Raw genomic sequence first — 24,977 nt, 5'->3', positions numbered from 1 at the left:
ATAAAAAACATGGTACATGCCAGTGCCAGTTAACCTGTGGGATACGTTAAAAAAAATACCTAAAAGCTAATAATAAGTTAAGCCACAACAATATTCTGCTGTGACACATCTCACCACAGTTAAGGAGGCCCAAGCATTATTTGCGAATTTTCATGCTCACAGGGGTCTTCCACTCCTAAACATTGCAAATGTGAAGGGGTGACCTATGCATATATATTGTCATGCATGGGCGCCTGAGGATCACCTTAATAGCTCTTATAAAAGCCATCTTTCTAGCGGTTTCTAGAGGTCTTGTCTCTCTCTTCCGCAGCTCTGATACCCAAATTGGATGTTTGCCCTGCACCCAATGTTCAGATAAGGCCCCTCTGTTTCCAGTTGGAGACCTATAACTGTGGGTGTCCCCAGAGGAAGTCATCTTCTTCAAACACATACTTTCAAAATAATGTGCCTTCCAAACAGACTTTCTAAACACAATCACATTATTAAAAAACAAGCTGGTTTAAAGGCAATATATGTGGCCAAAGAACCTGAGTTTTAGTTTATTTGGTGCCTTTTTGTTTGCTAAAAAATCAAATGGGGTGGCCTGGTTGGCTCCTCAACTATTTTTTGGGATCCCTTTGAGTTATTGGGACATATAAATATATAGGAATGGTTAATTGACCCATACAAAGAATAACTCAGTAGAGTAGTGAATGTGCATTCTTGTGATTTAAAGGCCAATCCAATAACCACTGTGCCACACTGCCTGCTTATCACAACTTGCTATAATTTGTTTGTATCATGATAAATCTGTATTTTTATTAAATAGTAAAATAGGGATTTAGTAGGTGCAGGCTGTGCAGAAAGACACCCAATACTTACAGCAGTTAGTGGGTTGGACACCATAGAGCTTCAAGGCATTTATTACAATACAGTAATTGGCATTCATTTTACTTTAATTGTTTCTGTAAGCCCTTTTGTTGAAATTTTTTGACCTCAACACTAAATGAAGGCGTATGAATATGCTGTTCAGTTTTTTCATGTTGCAACATCACATATCCTCTTTACGCAAGATTTATTTAATTACCACCATAATAATAAATGACAGAAGTGTGGATTTATGTGGGATGATGCAGTAAGGAACATCCAGATGTACTTCAATCCATCAATCAACCATCTTTTAATACAGTGCCCATCTCAAGAGAACGCCATCCCAAGGCATTTTACAAGTACAGATCTGTAGTCCTCTTCTTTACATTTTGTTTTTGTTCTCATGTAAAATCGGAAATAGGAAGGTTAAGTGAGTCCATCACTGCTCAAAAGTGACGTCGGTCCTTTTTCTAAACCTTTTTTCAGCACAGATCTGCATAGAGTTGGGACTTATTCTGGCAGCATGGAGCTCAATACAAGAACCGGTCCTGGATGGAATACCTTCCCACAAATTCACGCTTGTTCACTGCAGTCACCAACAGATTCATGTCTTCAGAATGTGGGAGCAAACTAGAATACCTAGTAGGAAGATGGCCTCAAAAATAAATAAACCTTGGCTGCATTTAATATCTTGAATAGTAAGAACCCAAGATGAGGTTAGTCAGTCTATGAATAAGTTCACTGCAAAGCACCATTATCTTGTCCATCAAAATCCAGACCAGACAGTTGGTGTAAGAGCCAATCTTAGAAAGTTAATGCTTTAAGTTAAATTCATATTAGTGTTTGCTTATTTTGAATAGAATATAATTTTCTTTCTTAGCCATAGGCAATGGTATAGTCTTTTACCCCAGTAAGTTAATATGAGAACAGGTCCCAGTGCTAGCAGGGACTGAAAGACTCATTTACAACATGAAAATGGGATAGGCACTATAATAAACAAAACACTTCCACAAAGGAAGAGTTGGGAATCGTTCCCATATAATGTCCGAGGGACAAAAGAAAAAAATGATGAGGAAAATAGGTGATCACATACTATTTACATAACAGTTGATAACGTGTATACAAAAGATGGCGTTTTTATACATTAACAAAAAGGCTGACGGAAATGAGTTAGCAGGAGATGACGTCAAAACTGGCAGACGGATACAATGTCATCAAAAGGAACTGGAAGTGATGTGTGGAGGAAGTGACGGGAAGTATTGCCATTGACTGGAGCTGGAAGTGACGTCATCAGAGGGTGCCGGAAGTGACGTTTGGCGGCAATCTTGGGAACCCGGAAGTATGGTAAGTACTTTATTTTTTCTTCTTTGGAAAAAGAGAGAGAGGCGTTAGTACCGTGAATCAACCCCTTGTCTCGAGATATTTCACTCACCTCCAGACTTGTTGACTGCCTGCTAAACACACGTGTGTGACAGCATAGAGTTTTTTGACCATTCAGAAATGGTTCAGCTGTATGAGAACTTAAAGAAATGAAACAAGATTTTTAAGCTTAAAATAGAATTTTTCCGTTGTTTGCTATATCAATTTTTTCTCTTTTATTGTGTGAACTGTTTTGTCTGTGGAATCATTTCAACGCGTCAAACTATTGATAAATCCCATTTTGCAAACTAGAGCTGCTGAACTTTGGTAATATTTGGTAAATGCAGTTACAGTTGGTTACATTTATTTATTTTCAATTCTTTGTGGAAAAAAATCATTTGTAATTCTGGGCTAAAATGTGATGTGCAGTTGAAGTCAATTTCAATATAGCAGGAAATATTTTAAAGTCACTGCTAGCTTTATTTATCCTCTTCATACTTGTTGCCGTCTCTGTTTATTCAGCTTGAAAAGATTCAGGCTTTCTTGATAGCTCATACAATTCATCTCTGGAATGAGTTTGGTAGCTTTGTATTTTCCATTGAAAATAAAATTCTCAAAAATAAAATAGCAGAATATGACTCATCTCACAGCTCAAGGGTAATACAGCAAATCTCAGAATATCATAAGAAGTAGGCGTCTGTACTCCACAGGTACTTTTTTCATTTCTTCTCTTAACCTAATAATCCACTTGTGAGGCGACAAATACCAGGGTCCTCGGATTCAGAAATTCCTTAACATCTCCAATTAGCTTCAAGTGTAAAACTTGATTTCAGGTCTCATTTTCATCTGAAAGGGTTTACAGTTTCTTTACCTTTTAATATTAATATTGACAATGCCTGGAAAAAATTTTTTACTTGTTCTTTTCTTCTGTTGTCTCAACATTATGACAATTAAATGGTGTTTTCCTTGCTGGAAGCCTAACACTTCATACATATTTTCTGCTTAATTAACAGTAAGTAAGTACTCATTTCCCATACTTATTCTGTATGTCACTGCCTGATTACAGAGGACATTGCTTAAGTTATAAAGTAAGTACACAAAAACACCTAGATGGCTGATTATGACCAAGTACACTCTTAAAATAACGGTCCTTTAATACCACTTTATAGTTGATTACTGGGTTGTATGGTTCCTCATAGAACTACTGTATTGCTTGACAAAGCACCATTTTAATCTGGTAAGGGCTGTTTGCATATGAAATTGATTCTTTATACTTTGAAAAACTTTCTGTAGAAAAAAAAGTTTAAATCTTTAATGTATGGTGGCCTTCCTAGAAGGACACTAACAGATTAAGAAAACCTAAACTTAGCCTTCATTACTATACATATACAGCAGGAGTCCTCTTAAAATCATGACCCTTATATTTCAAAAATATATTACCAACTCTTCATGGTTGTTTACTGTATGGAGCCTATTAAAGATCTAAAAAAATAATGGTTCTTTCTGGAACCTTCATGTGGATGGGTCTTTGAGGATCCAAAAATCAGCTCTAAAGAACCACTCTGGCACCTTCAGTTTTAAGAGTGAAGTTATTTTGCAATGTCTAATGTCTAATCATTACCACAATTTTTTTATATTTCTGTTTGGTTTTGATCATTGAAAAATGGAATGTTATTGGTTGATTCACACAACATTTGACTTCTACTAGTAAACTGGTATGATATTACTCCAACAATTGGAGGGAAGCCATCAAACACCTTTTGCAATAAGCAAACTATTAATTACTTAACTTATAAAAAAAATTGAACAAAGAAAATGGAACACAAATAATAAACTTCAAAAATTCCAACATTTTTAATTTTCTAAAATATTAAATCAAAAATTTAAAAAAAATGAGAGAAAATAATTAACTAATCTGCGGTGGTTTGGCACCCTGCCCAGGATTGGTTCCTGCCTTGTGCCCTGTGTTGGCTGGGATTGGCTCCAGCAGACCACCATGACCCTGTGTTCGGATTCAACGGGTTAGAAAATGGATGGATGGATAATTAACTAATAAAAAGCATAATAGCAATAAAAGGTCACTATTAAAAAAATACAAAAATATTTACAAAATAAAAAATGCTAAATTTCAAAGTACAAAAAAGACTATGTATTAATATTAGTTTCATGAACTAGCCAAGCTTTATACAATCCTAATCCCCAAAACCAAGGGAAAAAAAAGACAAGAAGAAGCGGAGATTGCAAATTCAACCAAAATCAAAGAGCAAAAATAGAAGCATTAAAAAAACAAAGTAAACTTAATGCCACTGCAGGTGAATGATACTTCCCATGCCTTCTTTCAGGCCACACCTCTTCAGAGTAGCAGTGAGCGGAAGCACAGAGTAGCGGCGTCTTCCACAGGCACGTAGCCCTTCGCAAACTCCCAAGTAAGTTCAACTGAAGTAAAGCTGGCAGCTGACCAGGAGAAATAACCGGCAGTGAGAAATCAAAGTCGATCGCTCAGTGAGTGGTGGAAACTTAAAGCCGACTGTCTCTTACTGATTCAGCTGAACGCAGAAATCGCAGAAGCACCGAAGTTACTACAAAAACGGAGAAGATGATACCAACACTAAACATAAGTTCTACCTGCTCCCTGCCTGTTGAGGACATGTTTATATGTTGTGTGTTCTGCAGCATGTACAGTTCAGGTTTTCCGGCCGACAGTGTAGACAGCTTCACCTGCCAAAAGTGTTTAGTTAATTTAGAATTGGTCAGGAAAATACGCGAATTGAAGGACCTGATAGCAATTAGGCAAACCGAAAATTGGATCGACTCGGTTTGTTTAGACAATTCAGCTACTTCCGACTCGGCTTCAGTCTCTCCAGGTCCCACTGTAGTCAGTGCGCGGCCAAAGTCAGCAGCACCAATTCAGCTACAGGGTGAGTGGGTAACAGTAAGACGGGGGTCTAAGAAGCCAAAATTTAGTCTCTTGGCACCCAGGTCACCAATTCGGACCCAGAACAGATTCTCAGCACTCCGCAGCACTCCTGTGGAAACTGAGAATACGAAAGTGCTCATAATTGGAGATTCCATAATGAGGAATGTTAGAATTCCAAACTATGTTAAACCAGCAGTTAATGTTAAATGCCTCACAGGGGCCAAGATTTCTGACATAGAGGCTGCATTGGACCGTTTCACCAATGATGAAGTATCTACACTCACCTAAAGGATTATTAGGAACACCTGTTCAATTTCTCATTAATGCAATTATCTAATCAACCAATCACATGGCAGTTGCTTCAATGCATTTAGGGGTGTGGTCCTGGTCAAGACAATCTCCTGAACTCCAAACTGAATGTCAGAATGGGAAAGAAAGGTGATTTAAGCAATTTTCAGCGTGGCATGGTTGTTGGTGCCAGACGGGCCGGTCTGAGTATTTCACAATCTGCTCAGTTACTGGGATTTTCACACACAACCATTTCTAGGGTTTACAAAGAATGGTGTGAAAAGGGAAAAACATCCAGTATGCGGCAGTCCTGTGGGCGAAAATGCCTTGTTGATGCTAGAGGTCAGAGGAGAATGGGCCGACTGATTCAAGCTGGTAGAAGAGCAACTTTAACTGAAATAACCACTCGTTACAACCGAGGTATGCAGCAAAGCATTTGTGAAGCCACAACACACACAACCTTGAGGCGGATAAGCTACAACAGCAGAAGACCCCACCGGGTACCACTCATCTCCACTACAAATAGGAAAATGAGGCTACAATTTGCACAAGCTCACCAAAATTGGACAGTTGAAGACTAGAAAAATGTTGCCTGGTCTGATGAGTCTCGATTTCTGTTGAGACATTCAAATGGTAGAGTCAGAATTTGGCGTAAACAGAATGAGAACATGGATCCATCATGCCTTGTTACCACTGTGCAGGCTGGTGGTGGTGGTGTAATGGTGTGGGGGATGTTTTCTTGGCACACTTTAGGCCCCTTAGTGCCAATTGGGCATTGTTTAAATGCCACGGGCTACCTGAGCATTGTTTCTGACCATGTCCATCCCTTCATGACCACCATGTACCCATCATCTGATGGCTACTTCCAGCAGGATAATGCACCATGTCACAAAGCTCGAATCATTTCAAATTGGTTTCTTGAACATGACAATGAGTTCACTGTACTAAAATGGCCCCCACAGTCACCAGATCTCAACCCAATAGAGCATCTTTGGGATGTGGTGGAACAGGAGCTTTGTGCCCTGGATGTGCATCCCACAAATCTCAACTGTAAGATGCCATCCTATCAATATGGGCAAACATTTCTAAGGAATGCTTTTAGCACCTTGTTGAATCAATGCCACATAGAATTAAGGCAGTTCTGAAGGCGAAAGGGGGTCAAACACCATATTAGTATGCTGTTCCTAATAATCCTTTAGGTGAGTGTATATATATAATTCACTAAGGATACGCAAGACAGTAAGAGCACGCAAGACAATGAACGCAAGCAAGACAGAGCCCCGTCCGCCAACTCTAAGACCATGGGATATGCTCGACAGAGCCCCGCCCACCAGCTCTAACCCTCCTACTGCCTCATGGGATACACACGACAGAGCCAACTGTAACCTTCTTCCCAAGTCCAGCGTCGCTCTCAAGGCACGCAACAACTCACCAAACACAGCCTCAGTCGCTTTCATCTGTGCAAAAGTCCACATGCACCTCTGAGCCACGTTGACTTTACACTGCACGCAAGACAGAGAGCAACGATCGCCAACTCACAGAGCCCCGCCCGCCAACTCTAACTAAGGGCTAGCAAGACAAAGCACGCACGCAAGACAGAGAGCCACGCCCGCCAACTCACAGAGCCCCGCCCACCAACTCTAAGACCATGGGATACGTACGACAGAGCCCTGCCCGTCATCTCTAATCCTACTTCCACGTCCACAGTCGCTCTCGATCAAACAACAATAATTAGAAAACAAACAAAGATAACTGGCAGTAACAGTGCAAAATTCACAATTGGTATGCCAGTTTGAAAAGATAAGTTTTGAGGGTGGTTTTAAAATGTGTTATTGAATCAAGCTGATGTATATGAGAGAGAAGAGAATTCCCGACTTGAGGAGCACTATGAGAGACGCTCAAGCTCCCATAGCACAGAGTTTAATGTGTGGTACAGAAAGTAGAGCTGCAGATGAGAATCAGAGTGAGTGAGACGAGTGTCAGTCTGTAGGAGATCAGTGAGGTTGTGGAGAGCTTTAAATGTTAAGAGCAGTATTTAGTATTGTATTCCGTAGTTAACAGGGAGCCAGTGATGTTGAGAGAGAATAGGTGTAGTATGTTCAGTGGATTTAGAACAGCGGGTTTATTATCCTGGCAGCTGAATTTTGAATAAATTGTAAGCGATGGATACGTTTTTGTGAGATGACAGATAGAATACCATTACAGTAATCTATACGTGAGGTGACTCGGGCATTAACCAATACTTTAGTACTATGATGCGTAAGAACAGGACAAAGTCTAGAAATGTTTCGGAGATGGAAGAAAGCAGTCCGAGAAATGTTACTTATATGGGAGGAATTATTTATTTTTTCTTATTTATAATTATTATTATTTAATAATTGCCATTATTAATGTATAAATGGATATAAATAATTGCGTGTAAACGATTCGCCAAAATCTGTTGTATGTAAACGATACTGTTTAAAACATTATTTTTTTTCATCAGAAAACCCGGTTTCCACGTCTACCTGTATTAGTTTAAATGGCACTTTTACCACTCAATAGGGCGGACGCTGACTTATCGTGTTGACTGGGCAACACAGTGAATGCGGCGTCTATTTATATATGTCTAAGTTTTCCATAGCCTGCTACAGGAAGGTACTCTCTTGACCATTGGCATTGGTTTCGCTCCTTGCTATTTTCGTTATACTGCAGCGGTGGTTTCCTAAGCCTTTGTTATACTGAATTCCTTTCTAACCTTTTTCCGTTCCTATTCTTACACCGCCGTATGCTACGGCGGCTTCGGCTAGTTTATCTTATTTCTGCATGTTGGCACTAATGATATTTATTTACAGAAATCTGAGGTATTAAAGAGGAAATTCATCTATCTCTATGCACCAAAGCTAAAACAAAATGTCGGAATTTAGTTCTGTCTGGTCCCTTACCAAGATTATATAGAGGGATGTGATTTATAACAGATTGCATTCCCTTCACTGCTGGCTAGAAACCTGGTGTGCAAATAAAAGCATAGCATTTGTGAACAATTGGGATGATTGTTGGGAAAGGCCTCAAAAGAGATGGTCTTCATCCTAACTGAAAGGGATCTTATGTATTATCCCAAAATATGGCAGCAAAACTACATGGTTGACTGATTAGAGCAACATCCAGGCCACAGTCATGTGATCTTAAATCACAGGCTGTTGTTTATCCCACCTGTTATTTTCCTGAAGCTGTCACCCATTATCCCTTTTGTGGGGCATCCAGTAAATTTAGTCTTGATACAAACCTTAAATTAATTGATAACCAAAAATAAGGTGTATAATTAGACCAAGGGATAAAACCAGACCTCCACCAGGGGCATCTGTAATAGAAATTTAATTCAAATTAAAACAAAAATATATCAGCAGTTCAGAAAGAACCATGCAGTTTTAAATGCTGTTTATTGAACATTCGCTCTCTTGGCACTAAAGCTGTTTTGGTAAATGATATATATTAAGTACAAAATCTGATCTGTGTCTTCTTACTGAAACCTGGCTTAGTAAATGTGACACTGTTCCCCTAGCTGAGGCGTCACCAGATGGATACTGTTCCTTCATAAGTCTAGAGATTCTGGTCAGGAGGAGGCCTTGGAATAATTCATTGTAACAAAATGCAAATCACTCCTAAAAATTTAGGCAACTTTACATCCTTTGAGGCATTCATTTTAAATATTAAAACAGATTCCAACACAATTATAGTGCTAGTCTACAGACCACCAGGGCCATATTCATTGTTCATGACTGAATTTAGCAACCTTCTGTCTGATTTGGCTATAAATTATGATCACGTAGTTCTGATGGGGATTTTAATGTACACATTGATTTGGAAACTGACACTTTTAGCAAATGTTTTACTTATTTGTTAAATTCAGTAGGATTTTGTCAGATTGTCAAAGGTCCAACTCATAATCATAACCACACATTAGATTTAATTATAACTTACAAAGTTGAAATTCAAAATTTAAATATTACTCCATTAAATGTAGTTATTTCCGATCACTTCTTAATTACATTTGATTTAGTTCTGCCCATGCCAACACACTCACAGATTAAAACAAAGACAGTGCGACATCTAGATTGTAATTCTGCTTCAAAATTTATAGATACCTTGAGTAAGTCGAGTGTAATTGTGGAAAACCATTTAGATCAGTTAACATCAAATGTAAACGTGGAAAACAATTTAGATCAGCTAACATCACATTATAATGTGACCTTGAGAGATGCTCTGGACACAGTGGCTCCCTAAAACAAAAGTGATCAAAGCACATAGAAACTCTCCCTGGTTTAATGAAAAACTCGAGCTCTTAAATTAGAGTGTGAAAACTGGAGGCAGATGGAGAATAACAAAGCTATTTGTCTTTCAAATTGCATGGACAGAGAGTGTTAAAATATATAAAAAGCCCTCTTTAAAGCTCTCTCAGAATACTATTCCTGTACATTAATAGATAGCAATAATAAAAATCCTGGGTACTTTTAGAACAGTGGCTAAATTAACAAATGGGAATTCAGATCAACAGTGCAAAATACCAACAGATATTAGCAGTACAGACTTTATGAACTTCTTCAATGAGAAAATTAAAAATATAAGATCCCAGATCTCAGCATCACAGTACAAACCACATACTAGCTTAGCAGACCCTGTCTCATTGCATTCAGCACTTTAGTAATTTTAATCCTGTAACTGAGCAGGAAGTCTTAACTTTAATTTCTAAAATGAAGCCCACTACTTGTTCCCTAGATCCAGTGCCAACAAAACTAGTAAAAAGTGCAATGGATGTTCTTGCAGCACCTATTCTAAACATTATCAATAGTTCATTATTGCATGGCACAGTACCTGATGCACTAAAAGTGTCAGTCATTAAACCATTACTTAAAAAGTCAGACCTAGACCCACACATACTAAATAATTATAGGCCTATTTCAAATTTACCATTTCTCTCTAAAATACTAGAAAAAGTAGTCGCCAGTCAGCTTCAGTCACACCTTACGCATTACAATTTATTTGAGAAATTCCAGTCTGGTTTCTGCACTGGTCATAGTACAGAAACGGCACTAACACGGGTTGTAAATGACATTCTGATATCCTCTGATGAAGGAAACTCCACTGTAATTATGTTGTTGGACTTAAGTGCAGCATTTGACACCATTGACCATTCTACAGTATTTTACTGCACAGGCTAGAAAATGATGTTGGGCTTACAGGCCCGTGCTCGCTTGGTTTAGTTCTTATTTATCAAATCGATTCCAATATGTACAGAAATGTGCTGACAGTACTCCATCATTATACACAGAAGTTCAATATGGTGTCCCGCAGGGCTCAGTACTGGGACCTTTACTGTTTTCACTTTACATGCTTCCACTGGGATCTCTCATTAGGAAACATAATGTTAATTTTCACTGGTATGCAGATGACACCCAGTTATACCTTTCATTTAGATCAAATGAAGTTTCTCAGATGTTGTCTTTAATTAGTTGTGTTAGTGAATTGAAGTGGATGGATGAGAACTACTTGCCTTTAAATACAGATAAAACAGAGATGTTAATTGTTGGAGGGAATGACGCTGATCACAGCAATATTTTGTCATCATTTAACTAGTTGGAATCCCAATTAATTTTACTGAATCAGCCTGCAATCTCGGAGTTATCTTTGACTCTAGCATATCATTTAAAGAGCACTTACAAAGTTGTCCAAATCATGTTTTTCCATGTTAAAAATGGTGGGAAATTAAGGCTTTTTCTAAATAAACAGGATTCTGAGAAATTAATTCATGCACTTATTTCTAGTAGGATTGACTACTGCAATGCGGTGTTCACTGGCTGTTCAAACTGTTTTTTATACAGCCTCCAGTTAATCTAAAATGCTGCTGCAAGAATTATTACAAGAACAAGAAAATATGAACACATATCTCCAGTTCTTAAATCTTACACTGGCTCCCAGTTAAGTTTAGGGCAGATTTCAAAATCCTCCTTTTAAAATATAAAGCATTAAATGGCCAAGGTCCGGCTTACTTGTCTGAACTTACTATGACTTACAAACCAGAGTGTACATTAAGATCCCAAGATGCCGGTCTGCTTATGATTCCAAGAATGACTATGGAATGGTCTGCCTGCTACTATAAGAGGTGCCCCTTCGGTCTCAGCATTTAAATCCCGGCTGAAGACTCACTACTTCAGTTTAGCATATCCTGACTAGAGCTGCTGATTAACTGTACAGTCTGCATCTCTGTTGTTAGTCATTAGCACTAAAACATAAGTAACATAATAGTCATAATTTTATACTAACCCTCACCTATTCTGTTTCTCTTCTCAGTACTCAAATGTGGTACTTGGTGCCACGGCCCACCTGCCAAGTTGTTTTGTCTGCCTAAGTTAAAGTCATGCCTGATGGAGGATCGCAGGAATCATGGGAAAGAGGGCTCCTTTCATCGGATTAGCGCTATTTCAGCCGTGGAATGGCCAAATGGGGGAGTCAGCTTGATGAATGATGTCTCCAGGATTCTAAACAAATCCAAATCATATTATGTGATATCATCTACTATTAAATTCTGCTCCAACTTCTTGAATTTTTATTTTTATACTGTATTGAGGATTTGTTCTGTTCTGTGTATTGTATTGTATTGTATTGACCCCCTTCTTTTTGACACCCACTGCACGCCCAGCCTACCTGGAAAGGGGTCTCTCTTTGAACTGCCTTTCCCAAGGTTTCTCCCATTTTTTCCCTACAAAGGTTTTTTTGGGAGTTTTTCCTTGTCTTCTTAGAGAGTCAAGGCTGGGGGGCTGTCAAAGGCACGGCCTGTTACAGCCCATTGCGGAACTTCTTGTGTGACTTTGGGCTATACAAAAAATAAATTGTATTGTATTGTATAACAACCTTATTCAAAGAAATGAATTGTGGATCTCACCCCTCCGGCATCAAAAATAAATAAACACATAAAGACACAATTAGGTAGAAATAAGGTGAAAAAAAAAAGACAATATACAAAGTAATTAAATAAAATAAGACTAAAACAAAATGCAGCAGAATAAAAAACAAAACCTCAGGGATAAACTCACATGAAATGATAACATAAACCATGTGCTTATGAAAGTCTTTTGGAGGGACGTAACAGATTGGAATGTCTTTAACAAATCTAGCTAATGTTACCATTAGAGGTCACAATCGACGGTTCATGGAATCAGTAACTTCATGGACTACTTTTGTCTTTAAAGCCCTAATCTTCTCTGTTTGGATATTTTTTAGATGTAATAATCAAGGACCTTGCTTAATCTTGCATGGCAAAACACTTAAAATGTAAAATTAAAAATCTTGATGTGTACCTTTTCTATTTCTGAGTGTCCACAGCTTCCATGCATTCACATTGTAGTTTTTAGGATAAATCCAGAGTACCTGAAAAAACTCAGAAGAGTAGGGGAAGTTTGTTAAGTTCCAAACAGCAACTGGCCAGATCTGAAGCCAAGATCCATAAGGCAGCAGTACTAACCACAGTGCTACCTAGCTGCTCTAAAGAGGTGATAAATACTTCCATATGGAATCAATGGACAGAACAGTTTTTGGTTCAAAAATTGTGTGAGTTACAATGAATTAACTAAATTAAATATGCCTGCAGAATGTGGGACATTCATCTGCCCTGTGGGACATCCTGAGGGTTTGCGTGATCCCTTCGAGGTTGTTGGATATCATGGCCGGCCTCTACACTGGTACTGTGAGTGCTGTGTGTGACGATTTGGTGGTAGCGGTGGGATGAGCTAGCATTGGGGACAGAAGAGTAGACTGAGCAGCAAGTGGGATTGGTGCCAGACTTTTTGAGGAACCCACGTATTCAAGCCAGAGGAGGACATTTAATGGACAGAGCTTTTTAATGGACAATTATTTATTGTTGGTTTTAATTGTCTTTTAAAGTACTTATTCTTTTAATGTCCTGTTTTTATGAAGGGGACTTGGGTTGATTTTATTGTGGGGTTATTTGTTTTAGTGCTTTTATTATTTTTAGTGCAGTGTAGAGTGATCGAGCTGTGGACCTGGGCTCCAGTTGCACAGGGTTGGCAGTGGCATGGAGCCTTCCCATGCAACTGGAGTCTTATGGGGGATGGAATGAGGTGTTATGGGTCCACAGCTCTCTCAGCAAAGGCCAGTTTTTTTATTTAATAAATAATCACTGCGCTCGCGGCTGAACAAGGGTGTGTGGTGGCTGTAGCGGATCTCAGGGAGATCTGCGGTGTGGGCGCTTCTCACCTATTGCACAGGTGAGGGACTGCCCACATCCGTGATTGTTCCTGGGGTTGCTAATGTGCTGCAGCTGCTATGGCCCCCCTCAATATATAGAAGCGCGAGTCGGCTAGGAGGGAGAGAACAAGGAAAAGAAAAAAAATGAACGGAAAAAGAGAGAGGGCGGTTGCTGGAAGGAAGTGAGGAGAAAGCCAGTGAGAGAGAGAGCGTGAAGGCAAACGAGTGAGCGAGAGCATGCTCAAGCGCAGCTGGACTGTGGGCCCTAGCGAGGTGTGTAGTTAACACCGAGGGCAGTTGAATGTAGTCGCTCCCGCTGAGCATTTGGAGAAGAGCGGGAGTGACTAGTGAGGATGGTGGCTCACCGTGGAAGACAGCGGCAGTCGGGAGACTTAGGCATGTAATCTCCAGCGTGGGAGTCCTGGCCGTTTGAAGAGAAGCTAAGTCATGGTCTGGGATGAGAGTATGAACGAAGCTAGGATCGGATGGCCTCAAGACCTATGTGAGTGTATGAAGGTCAACTGCAGAGAGCATCTCACCTGCTGCAGAGCCCAAACGGGAGAAGCAGGTGAGACGCTAGTGTAAAAGAAGCACCGGGTTTGACATTGATTTTTAGAAGACTGCTTCCTGCATTGTGTTTTAACCGTCTCGTTATTTTAAAGGATTGTTTGTTTTTGTAATTATTTTAAACCTCCACATTCCTTTGATGGATTATTTATTGAACTTTGGATACTGCACTTTATTTATTTGAGCACTCTTTTGTTTGTGATTGTTACTAAAAGCACTTTGCACTTTTTACATCATCCCCTTGGTATGTTGTTGCCTCATTGTCTAGCTCATCATTGGTAACATTACTGACGATGTAGGGTTCGAGGGCTCCCGAACAGCTGATGGGAGCATGGAGCTGAACCCGCATCATCACACTGTGCAGAGTAGAGGCAGGACCTCTACCTTTTTCCCAGTTGATTCTGAGGTTCGTCAGGGGTGTGTTCTTGCTCCTATTCTGTTCAATGTTTGTATGGACTGGGTGTTGGGCAAGGCCGTGGGGTCCAGTGGCTGTGGAGCATCTGTTTGTGAAGAAAGATTTATGGATCTTGACTTTGCTGATGATGGTGTGATCTTCGTGGAGTCAATGGAGGCTCTGATCGGAGCTCTCGAGAGACTGAGCAAAGAATGTGAGTGTCTGGGCTTGCGAGTGTCCTGGATAAAAACCAAGATCCAGGCCTTAATGACCTCTTGGGCACAACCAACAGCAGTGTGTCTGTTTGCGGAGAGAGTGTCGACCTTGTTGAGAGGTTTACTTACCTTGGTAGTGACCTTCATGTTTCTGGTGACTCTTCCTATGAAGTCAGTAGACGGATTGGGAGAGCATTTGGGGTCATGAGGTCGCTGGAAAGATGTGTGTGGCGCTCCTGATATCTATGCTAAAGGATGAAGGTCCAAGTCTTTAGAGTCCTGGTGCTTCCTGTCTTGCTATATGGTTGTGACACATGAATGCTATCCAGTGACCTGAGACGAAAACTGGACTCCTTTGGTACTGTGCCTCTTTGGAGAATCCTTGGGTACCGTTGGATTGACTTTGTGTCAAATGAGCAGTTGCTCATGGAGTCCCGAATGAGGCACATTACCTGCATTGTGAGGGATCGTCAGTTACGGCACTACGGCCATGTGGCGCGTTTCCCAGAGGGTGATCCGGCTCTTAAGATCCTCATTGCTGGGGACATGAGTGGCTGGACCAGGCCAAGGGGTCACCCACATAACACCTGGCTGCGGCAGATAGAGGATCATTTCCGGAGGGTGGGACTGGACCGTGTGTCTGCCTGAGAGGTTGCAAACCGGGATCCCGAGTTGTTTCATCATGTAGTGGGTGTGGCAACGCACTGTACCAGTACATGCTCCCCAACTTGACTTGACTTGCAGAATGCTGTTTGTGCAGAGTCATATACTGTAGTGAAAAGGTAGCATTTACTGCTTTCATTTATCACTAAATGCAGATTTTTAAAATGACAGCCTGAAAACAACGGGAGTGCAGGCCATTTAAGTGGCATTGTCAGGATCACACAGTGAAACAGAGCTTAGAAATGAACCTTGCAATTTCATGATTTACAAACAATTATCCTCTATGCTACAAAAAACATGTCCTAATGCTTGGCCATTTTTGTGTATAACAATAAAGCATCTGGATTTATCTGATATTGTAAATTCACTTTAAACCCAGCTAAAAAAATAAAACTTAAAAAAAAATTTAACTATTATTTTTTTTTTTATTTCGCCCAGCTGAGTGTCAAAATCTTTCTGTCTTCCAAATAGACTTATTCTCCATAAATTGGAAATGCTGCCTAGCTTAATCCGGCTTAGGACAAATATCTGCAGCTGTGCATACTAAACCACAAAATGGGATAAAGCAATTATGTGACTAATTAATTAACTCCATTTGCAAACAGATATACTGAAACAATTAATAAGAAAACAAACAAGCCGACAAGGAATTAAAAGCTCACAATTCCTTGTACTGTATATTTACCTTTGAATTTAAACAGAATGTGCACAGAGGTCTGTCCCATAATAACTGGCTGTGTGACAGTATTGGAGGTCAGTGAGGGACAGGCTTTTTTTCCTTGGCTGGTCACTTGCTTTGTAGATTGTTACTGATGACAGAGGCAACTGGATCTGGGAATGGAGGTAAAAAACAATGACTGATGCTATGCGTTTAGTAGATTACTCCTGAGGGGATTCACCTCCAAGCCTCAGTGCACAATTTGCATGTCTTTGCGTGCACATGTAAGCCCTCCTACAGATAATCAAACGGATTTGCTTAAATAAATCACACTATGTACCGTTTAAGCTTGGATGGCTGTTTAGATGACTTCAGTGTTGATAAAGTTTAAGTGAGATGTATGGTGGAAATGAAAGAAGCTCAAGTCATGGGCAGATACAGTATGTAGTTCCTTATTTTTAATCATTAAAGTGTCAGAACAATTTGAACCTGTGCACTTTCCAAAGTAAGGTGTTTGGTGAAGAAGGGTTTAGTAGAGTTACACTACTGAATGCTTTTCCAGAAAACTTTTTTAAGATCAAACTGCAATAAAACAAATTTTTTTCCTGGTTACAAGCCATTTACCTAATGTGCAGCTCTGTATTTTTCCACAAGGCATATGGAAAAATATTTGAAATCGTTCCTCATAGTCACACTGTTTTAAATTCTGCATCTTAATGCCTTGTGTTGTGAATATTTTTGCTTATTCAACACTTTTACACTTTGGATTAAGATTAAGGCGATGCACAATTGTAATGATATTATTGCAGATGTCTAGTTTAAGAGACTTGCTTTTGTGGTTCGGACCACCACAGCCCTTCCCAGCAGTACTAGAGAGGACCATAGGCACATCAACTGGTTCAATATTTGTCTCCTGTGAAGACGGCAGCATGACTCTTTAAAGAATTGGGAGGAAACCTGCACATCAAGTGCTTTGAGTTAATAACTCTACCTGCTGCATCATCACACCTCTTTGTTTTTATTATATTATGCATTTGCCCATCCCTTTTGTGAATCTGCTTTACTGTGTACAGCATCATGTGAAGCCAGAATTTGTCCATCGCCTGACACGCATGTGCGCACATCTACACTTACTGCCAGCCTTACCTGCACATTTGGATGTAGGGGAAATCGATAGAAAGGAAACCTGATATTATTTGAGATTACATTTGACTCAATTACGTTAGATTAGACTAGGAATATGGACAGATGCAGTGGATAGTGCTTCTGTCCTGCAAATCCTAGGTTCAAATCTCTGGGTCAGTTTCTATCTGTCTGTAGTTTTCACATTCAACATTGGTCATACTCCATCTACTCCACTTTTTACCCTAGAAATGTGCATTTTAAGGTAATTGACAACTTTAAATTGGCCCTTTGGGACTGAGCATGAATGGACCTTGTGACATAGCGCCACTCTGTCGAGAGTTGGCTTGCCTTTTATCTGATGTTTCTGAGATAGAATATGATTGTCTGTGATCATAAATGAAATTAGTTTAATATCTTTATATATAATACACTACCATTGCTGTCCGTTTGACTGTTCAGGATTTTAAATCACCTGTAGCTCGTAAACTGTTTGACCTATTGATCTGTAATTTGGCACACATATACTACTTGATGTCTACTATCCAATATTACTATCTACAATTGTAGAATCAACTCTCAGCAGTGGCCAGCAGGGCGGCTGTGCAGCACATGTGTACGGGCACCGTTCTCATTCACCCCCACCTTCGGCGTCACTTCCCCTACCTCTTCATATCTTAAATTATTCTTGAGGCAGATTGAAGACTTGTGCCAGCTTGAGTGAAAAATTAAAGAAAATGTACTAAGTAATTGCAACACAAACACTGACCTAATCAGTTTTAATGCAAAAAGATTCCGACGAAATAAGAAAAGAAGCAGGCCGCTAGGGTGGAGAAAAGAAGAGCTGCTCAGGAAGTAGCAAGCACATCAACCTCTGAGCAAATGAATACTAAACGTGCAGAGAAAAAGTATGAAAACTATGAATGCTTAAGTCAAGTGTATTCACGGCACGTTATCGTGCGGTGCGCCGTTACTGGTTATGTTATATTGCAAACAAATGACACAATACACAGTACCTATCTTAGAATTATCTGGCAGTGGAAAGAAACCATTCCTGGACAGGGTACCAGTCGTTCAGTCTGTCATATGTCCAACTCTTAGACACTCATTAAACATGCACAAGCTTTGATATATAGATGTATGGATGGACTTTAAGGAGCAGCTGGGTGGCCTACTCCCCAATAAATTAGCTAGGTTACTACAAATAAATTGAAATAAAAAGGCTATTTTTTCCATAAAGTGTTTTTTAAGGCCAAAGTTAATCTTCTTTTTCTTCTTTCAGCTGCTCCATTTAGGGGTCGCCACAGTGGATCATCTTCATCCATACCTTTCTGTCCTATGCATCTTGTTCTGTTACACCCATCACCTGCATGTCCTCTCTCACTACATCCATAAACCTTCTCTTAGGCCTTCTTCTTTTTCTGTTCCCTGGCAGCTCTATCCTTAGCATTCTTCTCTATCCTTAGCATTCTTCTCCTAATATACCCAGCATTTCTCCTCTGCACATGTCCAAACCAACGCAATCTTGCCTCTCTGACTTTGTCTCCCAACCGTCCAACTTGAGCTGACCCTCTAATGTACTAATTTCTAATCCTATCCATCCTAATCATACCCAGTGCAAATCTTAGCATCTTTAACTCTGCTACCTCCTGCTCTGTCTCCTGCTTTCTGGTCAGTGCCACCGTCTCCAACCCATATAACATAGCTGGTCTCACTACCGTCCTGTAGACCTTCCCTTTCACTCTTGCTGATATCCGTCTGTCACAAATCACTCCTGACATTCTTCTCCACCCATTCCATCCTGCTAGCACTCTCTTCTTGAAATCTCTTCCACAATCCCCATTACTCTGTATTGTTGATCCCATGTATTTAAACTCAACCACCTTTGCTAACTCTACTCCTTGCGTCCTCACCATTCCACTGACTTCCCTCTCATTTACACACATGTATTCTGTCTTGTTCCTACTGACCGTCATTCCTCTCCTCTCTACAGCATATCTCCACCTCTCCAGGGTCTCCTCAACCTGCTTCCTTCTATCGCTACAGATCACAATGTCATCAGTAAACATCATAGTTTAGACAGGGGACTCCTGTCTAATCTTGTATGTCAACCTGCCCATCACCATTGCAAATAAGAAAGGGCTCAGAGCCGATCCCTGATGTAATCTCACCTCCAACTTGAATGCATCTGTCACTCCTACCGCAGACCTCACCACAGTCACACTTCCATTGTACATATCCTGTACAACTCTTACGTACTTCTCTGCCACTCCCAACTTCCTCATACAATACCACAACTCCTCTTGAGGCATTCTGTCATATGCTTTTTCCAGGTCCACAAAGACGCAATGCAACTCCTTCTGGCCTTCTCTATACTTCTCCATCAACACCCTCAGAGCAAACATTGCATCTGTGGTGTTCTTTCTTGGCATGAAACCATACTGCTGCTAACTAATCATCACCTCACTTCTTAACCTAGCTTCCACTACTCTTTCCCATAACTTCATGCTGTGGCTCATCAATTTTATCCCCCTGTAGTTACTACAGTCCTGCACATGCCCCTTATTCTTAAATATCGGAACCAGTACACTCCACTCCTCAGGCATTCTCTCACTTTCCAAGATTCCATTAAACAATCTGGTTAAAAACTTCACTGCCATCTCTCCCAAACACCTCCATTCTTTCACAGGTATGCCATCTGGACCAACGGCGTTTCCATTTTTCATCCTCTTCATAGCTGTCCTTTCTTCCTCCTTGCTAACATGTTGCACTTCCTGATTCACTATCTCCACATCATCCAACCTCTTCTCTCTCTTGTTCTCTTCATTCATAAGCCTCTTAAAGTACTCTTTCCATCTGCTCAACACACTCTCCTCGCTTGTGAGTACGTTTCCATCTTTATCCTTTATTACCCTAACCTGCTGTACATCTTTCCCACCTCAGTACCTCTGTCTAGCCAATCGGTACAGGTCCTTTTCTCCCTCCTTAGTGTCCAGCCTCTCATACAACTCATCATACACCTTTTCTTTAGCCTTCGCCACCTCTCACTTCACCTTGCGCCTTATGTCTTTGTACTCTTGTCTACTTTCTGTATCTCTCTGATTATCCCACTTCTTCTGTGCCATCCTCTTCCTCTGCATACTCTCCTGTACATCCCCATTCCACCACCAGGTTTCCTGTTCCTCTTTCCTCTGTCCAGATGTCACGCCAAGCTCCCTTCTTGCTGTCACGCTTACTGCATCTGCTGTAGTTTCCCAACTGTCTGGTAATTCTTCTCCCTTCTCCCTAAATTCAAACTTGCAGTCTTCCTTTTTCGAATTCCACCATTTGATCCTTGGCTCTGCCCTCACTCTCTTCCTCTTCTTGATCTCCAACATCATCCTACAGACCACCATCCTATGCTGCTTAACTACACTTTCCCCTACCACCACTTTGGAGGAGTCTTCAATCTCCTTCAGATTGACTCTTCTGCATAGGATGTAATCTACCTGTATGCATCTTCCTCCACTCTTGTATGTCACCCTATGTTCCTCCCTCTTCTTAAAATACGTATTCACCACAGCCATGTCCATTCTTTTGGCAAAATCCACTATCCTCGGACCTTCTTCATATTTCTCCTTGACACCATACCTACCCATCACCTCCTTGTCTCCTCTATTCCCTTCACCAACACGTCCATTGAAATCCGCTCCAATCACCATTTTCTGCCTCTTGGGTACACTGTTTATCACTTCATCCAACTTACTCCAAAATTCTTTTTTCTCCTCCATTGCACACCCAACCTGCAGGACATATGCACTAACAACATTTATCATCACACCTCCAATTTCCAGCTTCATAATCATTACTCTGTCTGACACTTTATTCACCTCCAAAACACTCTTGACATACTGTTCCTTCAGAATAACCCCTACTCCATTTCTCCTCCTATCCACATTATGATAGAACAATTTGAATCCACCTCCCATCCACCTGGCCTTACTTCCCTTCCATTTAGTCTCTTCCATGCACAGTATATCAACCTTCCTTCTCTTCATCATATCTGCTAACTCTCTCTCCTTACCAGTCATACTGCCAACATTCAAAGTTCCAACCCTCAGTTCCACTCTCTTTACCTTCCTCCTCTCCTCCTGCCTCCGGACACGTCTCCCCCCTCTTCTTCTCCTTCTTCTTCTTTGGCCAACAGTAGCCCAATTTCTGCCAGCGCCCTGTTGACTAATGGTACTGGTGGCGGTCTTTGTTAACCCGGGGCTCGACCGATCCGGTATGGAAATTTGTATTGTTGTCTGCATATTTGATTTGGCAAAATTTTACACCGGATGCCCTTCCTGATGTAACCCTCTCCATTTATCTGGGCTTGATAAGAAACACACTGGTTTGTGCATCCCCATGTGGCTGGGTTGCCAAAGTTAATGTAAATATGTTAATAATCAACAAATAGAATAATTAAATCCATACTGCCCTAAACAACTCTCTCTTGCACGTCGCCTATCTTTAAAACAGACAGAGAAACTTTCTGTATGACTTCAATTGCGAATTAGTTTACTGTTTCACATTTACCTTGAGATAGGTTATTTCAGCTTGTATGCTGTATTTTGTATGCAGTATTTCATCCACTACAGGTTTGACAGCCGCTCATGTTGACAAACAGAACCTCAAGTAGTGAGTACAAGCTATTGAAATAACATTGCATATGTTCTTGTGACTTATGCATGCCCTCTGCTCTATACAAACAATAAGCAGGCTGGCTAAGCAAATATCCGTCACATGTCATATACACCCTTGTTATAAAATATTTAATAAACAAATGCAAGATATCTGTCTTAACTTTCAAAACAGTTACTGTAACACAATTGCTGAACACACTTGAATTATATGCCGTTCATACATCAATTAATTTTTTAAAAATTAAGTACATGGTTATTTTGCCACAATTACAATGAGTTCTGTCACTTGTGTCCCCTTTCATAATTTTAAAGTTTTATATTTATTAACTTAATTGAGATTTACGTTATACTCTAAGTTTATATTATGAACAATGTATAATTTTTGACTTGGGATATGATGTACATATGTGGTAGTCCTATTATATCATATTATATTAATTGCTTTGGTTTGTCTAATCCAAGCCATGCACACCATTTGCAGAATGAACCAAGAATACTGTCAAAAAACTACAATAGACATGGGGAGAATAGGCAAACTCCACAAGGAAAGTAAGCAGAATTCATAGCTATTAGTCAGTAGTGCTTTTTATAGTGTTTATATTCTAATTTTACACTTCAAATGTGACAATACTAACCCACTCCTGCTGTTATGTTTTATAAAGTGGGACGGGGGCACAATGAATAATACAGTGGTTTCAAGGCAACAGAGGTAGGGTAGTCTGCTGTCGCCCCATGTCTGAAAGATGCATTGTCAAGTTATTTATCAACTATAAATTGTCCCAATACAAGTGAATGTGTCCTTTGATAGACTAATATTTTATCCACGGATAGACTGAAGTTCCTGGAGACCCTATGATGGAGAAAATACATTTGGAAAATCAATGGATATAATATATCACAAAAGTATATATGTCAAAATTACCGATTTTAAAATAGCCTTTCCTACACAATCAGGATGGCCACACACTCATTTGCATTTGGCATTTCAGAATGATAAGACTGCTTAGACAAGGTTGAAGTTCTGAAAAGCCTTCAGTATTTTCTTTCAAACTGAAGAATTCTTCTATTGATCAACATCACTTCTATTCTAGTCTTTATTCGGATACAATATTTATTTATTACATGAGAATTGCCACAGTGACAATTGCTTCGGTCAGAATGCTATATTTTCAGACTAGGCTGGAAACTTCTGATGCCTGGTATATATAAGAAGAAGTGTGCACACTGTATAAGCCTAGTGGACTGCAAGTGGTGACTTGTGGGTTTAGGAATTTGAGATAGCAGGTGTTTTGAATTTGAATGAGTAGCATTGTGGGTTTTTTGGGAAGGTTACTGGGCAAAGAGTAACATTTTCTGAAGCAGTAGCAGTGTGGCCTACTCACTAAGGAGCTGGAGTGGGAAACATGATGGTAGATGTTCAGTATGAACATTGACTCACTCTTTGATCTCAAGCCTCTTGGCCTAACTCTGACCGTGGTTTAGTTGAGAAATGTATTAAACAACTAATTAATTATATGTGGATTTGGGTCCATTGTGAAAATGTTTCATAGGCCTATATTTTTGCTTACTCATAGTTGGAACATGTGGAACTGGTTAAGATCCTTCGATCCATTAGCAAATTTGTTTAATCCAGTTCAGTGTACATGTGGGGTTGGGCAGGTGGCATTGTTCTTGCTGTTGCTCTCGTGCACATGTACACGTAAAACACCAAAAAGTGTATATTTGGAGCTAGGCTGAATTAATGACGAATCAAGTAAATCAGATATGATACTGTATACAGTAGACTGATGTAAAGTTATCAGCTCTCTATCAGTTCTCTATCATCTTTGTAATGTCCAAGATTGGAGTGTAAGGAAAACCCCAAGGAAAAAGAAAGTTACTTTAGCCCTCAAAGTGCGCTCTGTTTTCTTTTCAGGAGAAAGACCCGAAGTCATCTGGAGAGGACATACTCAGTGAAGGAACTGGAAATTAACTGGAAACAGAGTCTACCCAGGGAAGTCAAAACTAAACATTATAGACACATTATAAAAGGATAAGCAAGATGGAAAGCAACCCATTCACTTATGGATATGTATGTAGAAAGACCTCTTCCATACATAAGCTGAAATTGCTTTAAGAGGTATCTCAGCCCTGTTAATTGTGGAAGTCTTCTATGTCACAAGAAGAGAACAAAATAGGGCTAACAGACACCCTGAAAACTTGTTGAGGTCAAAAGCCTAAAGGAGTACTCTTAACACAGAACTTTACTGAAATTTTAAATAGTTTGAGGCTCTCTGATCCTCAACAGAATGGTTATTTTCTTGTGCTTTCTACTTTTTTGTGATTTAATGAAAGTTTTTTGGACTTTGGGATAAGAAACATCTTTACATTATGGTTGATTGCATACACCCTATGGGTGCTTGACAGTGAAGCGGTAGCACAGATACTGAACCTTTGGTTCTAATCTCACTTTGGTCACAGTTGTCATGATTTGCGGGCTTTTGACCCTGAAGAATTTAATACTGTGCTAATTTTTCTAACTGAACATTATTGTCATGTTATTATTTTTATAATTTTCAACATGTTATTGTGTTACTATTTTTTTTTTTCTTGATTCTCAACATGCACCTTGCTGTTTGGTTTGTGTTTGATGGGTGCAGCAAACGTTTGTTAACAATGATGCCCCAGAATTTTGCAAAGATTGTATATAAGATTGAATTGTACAATTACAATGAATTAAAATGTAATTAAGGAGTTAGGGGTTTGTATATTTTCTTCAATTCTTATATCATGGTTTGGAGTATTGGGCTTTAGTAATTCAGTATAACAATTCCCTGACTTCTGACATTTGTTCATTTTTGACTTCAATTTTCTCTCATCTCCTGATTCTTTACACATTTTTTTCTGTCTGCCATTTTTTCAGTTGTTGTAGAAGAACTGTTTCTTTTTAGGTGTATATTATTTATGTATTTGCTTTGAGTTTCTCTGTGTTTCTTTGATGATCAGGTTGCCCGCGGCTGGCAATACCTTGTTGAACCCAGTACATCAATAAACCAAT

At 39.8% G+C, this 24,977-nt stretch overlaps 1 long non-coding RNA gene across 1 annotated transcript; it reads left to right on the top strand.

The window, feature by feature from the left end:
* Positions 1-1,754: 1,754 nt before the first annotated feature.
* Positions 1,755-24,673, top strand: LOC120526066. The gene is made up of 2 exons (XR_005633071.1): positions 1,755-2,193; positions 23,856-24,673. It is a non-coding gene; the product is annotated as an uncharacterized LOC120526066 (long non-coding RNA).
* Positions 24,674-24,977: the final 304 nt, after the last annotated feature.

Source organism: Polypterus senegalus, chromosome 3 (genome assembly GCF_016835505.1).
Source record: "Polypterus senegalus isolate Bchr_013 chromosome 3, ASM1683550v1, whole genome shotgun sequence".
Lineage (NCBI taxonomy): Eukaryota > Metazoa > Chordata > Cladistia > Polypteriformes > Polypteridae > Polypterus > Polypterus senegalus.
The sequence above is the reverse complement of the archived record's forward strand: the minus strand, read 5'-3'. Positions and strand labels throughout refer to the sequence as shown.